This window comes from Dipodomys merriami, unplaced genomic scaffold (assembly GCF_024711535.1).
Source record: "Dipodomys merriami isolate MVZ:Mamm:240054 unplaced genomic scaffold, mDipMer1.0.p SCAF_167, whole genome shotgun sequence".
NCBI classification, from domain to species: domain Eukaryota; kingdom Metazoa; phylum Chordata; class Mammalia; order Rodentia; family Heteromyidae; genus Dipodomys; species Dipodomys merriami.
In genome coordinates this window covers 2,669,933-2,679,187 of record NW_027203015.1, presented here as the reverse complement: position 1 = coordinate 2,679,187, position 9,255 = coordinate 2,669,933, and positions in this window count along the sequence as shown.

The window sequence follows — 9,255 nt, the reverse complement described above, 5'->3', positions numbered from 1 at the left end:
ACAAAATCAATAATAAAAATCATAATATGTAATAAACATAATTATGTAAGTATATATCCTATATTACATATGTGTAGAAATATCTTTTCCATTGCAGGGCCTCCATTCAGGCCAGGGGAACTCTAGCCTGAATTTCATTTTGTCAAGGACAGTAAGCTTCGCCTTCACCCATGGTACAAAAGAGTTACTTGGATGGTGAGATCAAATCCAACCAATGGTAAAAATATTGGCCAGTTCCAAGATAGTGACTTAATTTTTTAATGAAAGGAGTTATGTTTATTCAGTTACATAATGAACATTAAAAAAAGCAGTGTAGAATTTTGTACAGCTATTCAGACGTCCGTCCCTTACTCACAAAGTGCTTCTCTGAACACTACATTGTTTCTTTCTTGTACTTTTTTTATTGTAAAAATGTTGTACGGAGGGGTCACAGTTACTTGAGCAAGGTCATGAGTATATTTCCTATTGAGCATTGTTGCCTCCTCCTTTGTTTTCCTCCTACCATCCCTTCCCTCCCATCTCCAAAACTACTCCTCCTGCCAATCTGAGTGACTTATTTTTAGTTTTGGCTTGGCATGGGGTATGAACCCCAGTAGTGGCAAATCTGCACTTTCCCTCACATTGCTACAGATTTACAAAGACCCTGAGGTCAAATCCCAGGCTAGGAAAGAAAACTGACAGAAATTCCAAATTAGGGAGCTTTTTTTAAAAATTTAGTTCATTAATTAATTAATTAATTTTTCTTTTCTTTTCTTTTTATTTGGGGGGCCAACCATGGGGCTTGAACTGAGGTCGTGGCAACTCTGCCTCAGCTCGATCACCCTAGGCTAGCTGCTGCTCAGGACCCATACCCAATCCTGGAATCCTAGGCCCAGAGGGCTTGCATGAGGATAAAAGTGGGATAGAACAAAAAGTGGGGAGCTGCAGAAGTCTGGGGTTTTATGTTTTTTAGTTTGCACAGTGACCATCCTGGGTCTGAATCAGATAGCTGCAAAGTTGATCTAACCTGCCATATCTGAAGGCTGGCACACTATCAAGAAAACCATAGGACAACCTGTCAACATAGGCCCTGGCTTCAAATCCCGGTCCTGACACCTACCAATGACAGGGGATCACAAGAGACTCATTCCTATGCATAGGAATACTGATTGAAAGAGAAGTTTGTGCATCGGTCTAGTCTAAAATTGGATGCAATAATCCTAGGACACGGATCGATCCCAATTAATAGTTTATTAAGCATGAAAAGAATACTATTCCTTTAATTGTAGTATAATAAATACCTAAGAATTGGTAGGAACGTAATATATGTCATTCAATCATAGATAGGCGGCTATGGCTCTTTTAACCAATATATATTTATTTGTATACCACTGTCTGCCTATCCACGTAATGCTGTTTTGTACAATCCTGGGGCAAGATCTCAGCAGCTGCGAACCACCTGACAGCTTCATTGGCTAGAGGCTGCCGTGCTCAAACTCACCCATTCATGAATTGGGACTGCATGTCCCTGAGTTCAGATCCTAGCACTGCCAAAAATTTAATCTTGGATTAAGAAGCCAATCTGTTTTCCTTTTCTGGGAGAGTCCTGGGTGTCAGGCATGATTGAGAAGACATCTACAAATCTAAATGCTATGTGAAAGGATGCAAACAATATAATACATTATTAGGTGTCATCACAGTCAATAAAATAAATGGTAAATAAATGAATAAAACAAAAAATTAAATGAATAACCACCCCAAACATAATATAGTCTGAACATCTGTATGGAAGTTCAATCCTATCTTTGAAATGTATATAAGGAATATGCTTTCCAGGGATAAGCCTTGAATTCAGGCCTAGGGAACAGGCCTGACTTTCTGTTCTTCAATCATGGTGAGCTTCCCATTCCTGCACAGTGGAACAGAGTTACCCAGACCTCTTGTTCAAATTCCAGGCCTTGCAGACAAAAAAATGCCACACATTCCAAGCAAGGGAGCTTCATTAGCATTTTTAATATTTTTTCAGTTCACTTCACCTTTATTTGATACATTTTGATTTTATAACACTAAAGTTTTTCAAAAAAAGACTTTAAACTTTTACATTTCATCATAGCACATTGGTGTTTCTATTTTGACCATCTTCTATGAAGAGTGAACATGAAAATAAGGACACCATTTCTCCCTAGAAGGTTGGGACAGTTGATTTTATTTATATTTAGAGTTATTTCTATATTTATAAACTCTACATTTGTGTCATGTTAGTTTTCCTCCGTGCCTACAACGAAATACACTAGGGGAGTCATAGCACAAAAAGTTGTGTTTCTGAATAAAAACTCACTTTTGTGAGGACAGCAGGTACTTGTAAGCATTTTGGGAATAAACTAGATTGTAAAATGAAAAACAATAACATTGGGAGTGGGATGTAGTCAGTAGTGGAGTATTCGCCTAAAGAGCATAAGACTCTGGCATAAGACTCTGAGTTTTCTAAAGCTCAAAGTATTAGAATTTTATGATCTGTATGAACAAACTTTTTTTTTTGGTCTTGGGCCTGAACTCAGGGGTTATCCCTTCACTCTTCAGCTCAATGTAAGCAATCTACTTCTTGAGTCACAATGCTACTTCCGGTTTTCTAGTGGTTTATTGGAATTAAGAGTCTCACCGACTTTCCTGTCCAGGCTGGGTTTGAACCGCCATCCTCAAATCTCAGCCTCCTGATTAGCTAGGATTATAGGCATGAGCCACCTGTGCCAGGCACGTGAACAAACTTCTTAAAGATTGATTCTGAGAAAATAAACCTGGAATATACTTTTAGTATAAATAATTTATAATGCTATGTTTAAGGCACTAATTCAGAAGTATTTATTCATTGGCTGGTTTCTTAGTTTATTTAAAGATATATTATATATTCATTATGAATATATATGCATATATTATTAAAAATGTAGCTTTGAAGTGTACCTAAGAGCATATATGCTCATGTAAAGTTATACAACTGCACAACTTCATTATTTTTTTTCCAGTTTGGTTGGTACCATAAATTATGTGGGATTTTTCTACTGTTGTTTTTTTCTCTGTTTTTGGAGGATTTCTCTCCCTTTTATCTCCCTCTCTCCCTCCATGAACTTGAACTCAGCTTGGTCTTTCTTGCCTTTGTTGTTCATAGCTGATTTTCTACCACTTCAGCCATACCTGTAGCCGGGCTTTTTGCCAGTTAATTGGAGATGAGTTCTCTCAGGCTTTTCTGCCTTCATTACCTCTGAAATTTCATCGTGCAGTTCTCAGCCTCCTGAGTAGCTAGGATTACAGATGTGGGCAACTGGGGTGCCTAGGGATAAATTAGACTTTGGTTGGTGTATTCTTTCTGTTTTTCTAAGCATGGGATCATCTAATATAGAAATTCAGTGAATGTCCTGGGTCTGAAGTAAGATATATAATATATATGCAAATCTGTATAGTTCTCATAATATGTAATAAATTTAATATGTGTAATAAGTATAGTAATAGTCAATAAATATAATGAATGAATAATACACAAAATGAATACCCTGAAAGCAATATACAGTAAATATAATTATGTAGATATTAAAAATTTTTTCAAGTGTGGATGAATATTACTTTAACAGGGCTGAGGATTGAATTCAGGCCTAGGGAACAGGCCTGAATTGCTTGTATTCAAAGAGGGTGAGTTTCCCCATTCTCCACAGTGCATTAGAGATTCCCAGACTCTGAGTTCAAATCCCAGGCCTAGCAGAAAAAAGCAGACACGAATTCCAAGCCAGGGAGCTCCATTAGTATTTTTAATATTTTTAAATTTTAAAAATTTTTTATTTTACTTTTTATATACTTTATTAAAATTTATTTTATTTTATTTATTTATTCATTTATTTTGCCAGGCACGGGGCTTGAACTTAGGTCGTAGCAACTCTGCCTCAGCCTCCATCACCCTAAGCTGGAATGGTGCAGCTTCTGGGCTCACAGCCCATCCTGGGATCTGAGGTTTCAGGGGATGACAGGAAAACAAATTGAAAATGGCACTGAAAAATAGCCGCGAATTGCAGACAGTCGGCGGTTTCTCGGTTTTCCTTCCTTGCATGGTGACCATGCCGGGTCCAAATGACACAGCTATAACCTGTAGGTTACCTGGCATTGCTGAAGGCTGGCAGGCTGGCAGCGAACCCATAGGCCAATCTGGACACCTAGGCATTTGAATTCTGGTCATGGCACTTAGAAAGGGCTGGAGAGCCTAAGAAACTATTGTCTGTTCATAGGAACCCCAGAGGAATGTGATCAATGTCATGGTTGGATGAGTAGTTTGTCAATCAGCCTAACATAAAATTAAACCCAGTATTCACAAGCTGTGGATTGATTTTAATTCATAGTTTATTATGCATTAAAAGAATACGTGTGTGTGTGTGTGTGTGTGTGTGTGTGTGTGTGTGTGTGTGTGTGTGTGTGTGTTTTGTCGGTAGTGGGGCCTGAACTCTGGTCCTGGGAACTCTCCGTCAGCTTTTAAGCTCAGGGATAGTGTGTACCATTTGAGACACAGCACCATTCCCGGCTTTTTCTGATCATGTGGTGCTGAGGAATTGAACCCAGGGCTCGTGCATGCAAGACAAGCACTCTCCCAGTGACCACTTTCCCAGCCCCTAAAAGAATACTATTGATTAAATAGAATTCTCACTACATACCTGTGAATCACTAGGAAGGTAGTATATGTCATTGAATACTACTAGATACACATCACTGGAAGTATCTAAATTTCTAAATATATATTTATTTTTATACCACTGTCTGAATAGAAAAGTATTGCTATTTTGGCCAAACCTGAGTCTCGATCCCAGGTCCTGGTATCCACCTGGCATCTGAATGTGCTAGAGGCTGCCATGCTGACACTCACCCATTCATGAATTGGGCCTCCTAGGGCTTCAGTTCAGGCCCCAGCATTGCTAAAAATGTCTTCCTCGAGAAAGATTCCAAATGTGATACCTGTTTTCCTTTTCTGTGCGAGTGCTGGGTGTCAGGTATGATGTAAAAATATGTCTGCCAAAGCTCCACGCTGTGGAATAGATTTGAATGAATGTAATAAATGTTATAGGTGCACTCACAGTCAGTCTATAAATAAATGGTAAGTAGATAAATAAATAATAAAATATAATGAATCATTCCAACAAACAAGATATAAATTGAATATATGGATGTAAGTATAAATCATATAATAAACATGTCTATAAATGTTATGTTTTCCAGGGCTGGGGCTTGAATTCAGTTCTAGGGAACAGGCCTGAATTGCTTGTCTTCAAGGGAGGAGAGCTTTCTTTTCCTCTACCCGCTCAGTGCATTAAAATTACCCAGATCCCAAGATGCATCCCTGCCTGGCAAACAACAAAATGGCACAAAATCCAAGACAGGGAGCTTCAGTAATATTATTAATTAATTAATTTATTTTTTGCCATGCACGGGGCTTTAACTCAGGTCATGGCAATTCTTCCTCAGTTTCCATGACCCTAGGCTGGGATGGTGCAGTCACTGTACCCACAGCCCATCCTGGGTCCTAGGCCTCAGGGACTAACAGGAAAACAAAATGAAAACACCATCAAAAAAAAAAGCCACGAACCACAGAAGGTCAGCAGTTTCTATTTTTCTTCATTGCACGGGGACCATCCTGGGTCTGAATGACATGGCTGCAACCTGTAGTTCACCTGGCATTGCTGAAGGCTGGCGGGCTGTCAGTGAAGCCATAGGCCAACCTGGATGCTAGGCCCTGAGTTCGAATCCTGATCATGCCATTTAAAAGGGGCTGGAGAGTCTAAGAAACTATTGCCTGTCCATAGGAATACCATGGAAATGTGATAAATGTCATGGATGGATGAGTAGTCCCTCAAAATGAATCTAGAATAAATTTAGACCCAATAATCACAGGACACAGATTGATTTTAATTCATAGTTTATTATGCATTAAAACAATATTATTGATTAAATGGCATCCCCACTAAATACATGAGAATCGGTTGGAACGTAGTATATGTCATTGAATACTAGATACACACCTCTGGCAGTACCTAAATATCTAAATTTATTTTTATTTATGTACCACCATCGTCATAGAAAGTTACTGTGATTTTGGCCAAATTTAGATATTTATATTTATTTATGTACCATCATCGTCATAGAAAGTTACTGCGATTTTGGCCAAACAGGGGCTTGATCCCAGGTCTTGGGATCGACTTGGCAGCTGAATGGGCTAGAGGCTGTGGTGCTGACACTCACCCATTCAAGAATTGGACCTCTCAGGCTTTCAGATCAGGTCGCATCATTGCCAAAAATTTCTTCCTGGTGTAAGTTTTCAAGTGTGACACCTGTTTTCCTTTTCTGTGCAAGTTCATAATATGTCTGTAAAGTTACATGCTATGGAATAGATTAGAATAAATGTAGTAAATATTATGGGTGCACTCACAGTTCGTAAAATAAATGCTTAATCAATAAATCAATAATAAAACATAATGATTCACTCCAACAAACACAATATAGACTTAATATATAGATGTAAATATAACTCGTATATTTAACATGTCTATAAATGTTATGAGGTTCTTGAATTCAGGCCTAGGGAAGAGTTTAGTTCATGCATGATTCTCATAGGAAATGATAGGCAAGACGTATGGCACAACAATAATTTTTAATTAAGAGTTCATGAAGTGTGACAATAAGGATCACATTTAGAAATTGGAGGAAAGGGGAAAGATCCAAGAATCAGTACTCACATGGTGTAGAGCACATGGGCAGCAAAGATGGCGCTGATAGGGAGTTGAGTGGACAGAGCCCGATTTGCTTTATGTTCAGTGCTTAAACAGACCGTGGAAGCTTAGGTGCATGATAGGATGTGACCTTGACAGTGATTGGTTCCTCTTCCTCCCCTCCCATGCTACCCATTCTTTTTTGCTTTAAAAATGGCTTGCTCTATGTTAATAAATTAGTTTTCCTGCTTGAGTTGACTCCCCGCTGCATCTGATTGTCTCCCTGGCTGAGGGAGATTGGGGAACAGGCCAGCGGCCACACTTACCTTTCCTCGGACCCTGTCCGTCTTTTGTGGGATGGATGAAGACCCAACATCTGGCTCCCAACAAGGGGCACGAAAGGAAAAAATACCAGCAGAGGCTAAGCAGTGTGTCAGCTTAAGTGAAACCCTTACTATGGGTAATGCTATCTTACAGAAGAAGGAGGAGGAGGCAATATTAGGCCTAGGAGGAGAAAAGGAGGACTTGGGAAGTGAGAAGGAAAAGGAATGGGTCAAATTTGACCTAGAACACACTGAAACATGCACCATGGAAGTCAAAACGAGGATGAAAGTTAGTCCCTCTGATTCAGATGCCCCTGATGGTCATAGCCCCTCTCCTTATTCCCCTGATTGGAGGGGAGGTACGGAACCCTACACGATCTGTGAGAGATACCTGCAAGAATCGGACCCTTACAAACCATCCACGGAGGGGTGGAGGGCGGGGGAAGTAACCTACTAGGAGGCCTACCCTGGAAAGGAAGGGCCACCTGAGAGCATGGACCCTAGGCCACAGGATTTGCTACCCCAAGTGTAAACGTTCAATCTGGCACCAAGAGCAAACAGGCCCTTGGAATGGTATCCATGGGAAGCTAAGGATCTTAAAGAGCTCTGCAACGTGGTGGCGGAGGATGTCCCAAACTCTCCTTTGGCCCAGAGCTTATTACAGGATATTGCTTATCACCCAGGTGTTGCTAAAGCCTGGCAGGATGTGGCTAAAGCTGTCCTCACTAGTTCTCAGTTTATTAAATGTGTGCTTTCTTTAAGGAGGAATGTAGAGGGCAAGTAGAAAATAACCGGCAGGCTCAACCCATGATACCTATTACTTATGCCTTGTTAACAGGGACGGGGAAGGGTACTCCACTGGCATCCAACAGGAGGCAATACCTGGTCCATACCATGACTAGGTGAGGCAAGCAGGACTTGTCACTTGGTACAAACTGGATGATAGGCCTACTGAGTCCCCTATAGCAGGAGTGAGGCAAAAACCTGGTGAGCCTCTAGCTGAGTTTGTAGACTGAGTCAAACAGAGCATTCATTACAAGCTTCCAGCAGAGAACCTCCGGGATCAGTTTGTAAAGCTACTGGTCTGGGAAGGGATGAATTCATACCACTGCACGGCCTGTGCGGGATTGAGAGAGTTCACTGAGCAGATGGGTGGTGGCCTCACAGGATGTGGGAATGCAACAGCACCAGTCCCAATCACTAGCTTTAGCTTTACAGGCTCAGACATCTGCCATGACTGAGGCTATTACCCAGGCGCTGGCAGCCCAGGGCCGAGGAACCCCAAGATCATCGTGGAGAGGGACTTGCAGGGTGTAGGGGGCAATTTCCCCCTCCCAGCCATTTGGCGGGGGGATTGTTGTAAGCAGTCCTTCTTAAAGTGTCTCTCTTTCAAGTCCCTCTCTCCGATGATTAACCCCAACAGGTGACCTGGACAGTGATCTGCACTGACAATGCAGAAATCATCAATAGACTTCAAGAGAAGCTGTTCCTTTGACCTGGAGGCCTGACCTTCATTTTGATCACCACCCTATGTCATTATGTATGGACCATTTAATATTTGTGTAGGAGCACTTATTTTAATGTTACTGGCTCTAATTGTTCTTTTACTACTTGCTTGTACAACCACCTTTTGTTATGCTTTCCTGTAAACATGTCTAAAATCTGCTCCAAAACAACCCCCACCTCTGGACTCTGAAGTGGCAAAGACTGCTATCCCATCCCTGACTAATGCTAAAAGACTGCTAATGACATTACTTGGCCTGGGAATGCTTTTGCTGATTGTTTTTCTATGCCTTACTTGCATTATATGTGCACTGCAAAACTCTTATGAGTTTAGCCAGCCAATTACATAAGATCAAGCTCCAAGTGAATAAATTTCTCTCAGGGAGGAATCGCAGCCAGAAATGGGTAAGAGGGGGTGTCAGTCTGTCCCTTGCTCTGAAGAAGTTCTCGATGATGGGTCAGGCAGACAAGGCGATCCACCCAAACTAAAATAGGTGGGTTCACTTCCTTAAACAAAGACAGGGGAAGATATTGGGAGCCATTTGGAGCTTAAAGTAAAGCTCAAAGTCATCTTGAACACTGTGCTCGCTTAAAGGCACGTACAAGGAACTGGCTTACTTAAAAGACACCAGGTACCCAGGATTGTTCTGCTATGTCTGCAGTTTGTTTTAAATTTTCCTTGTTTTTCTGGACTATAGTAGAATGGCCTGAGTATG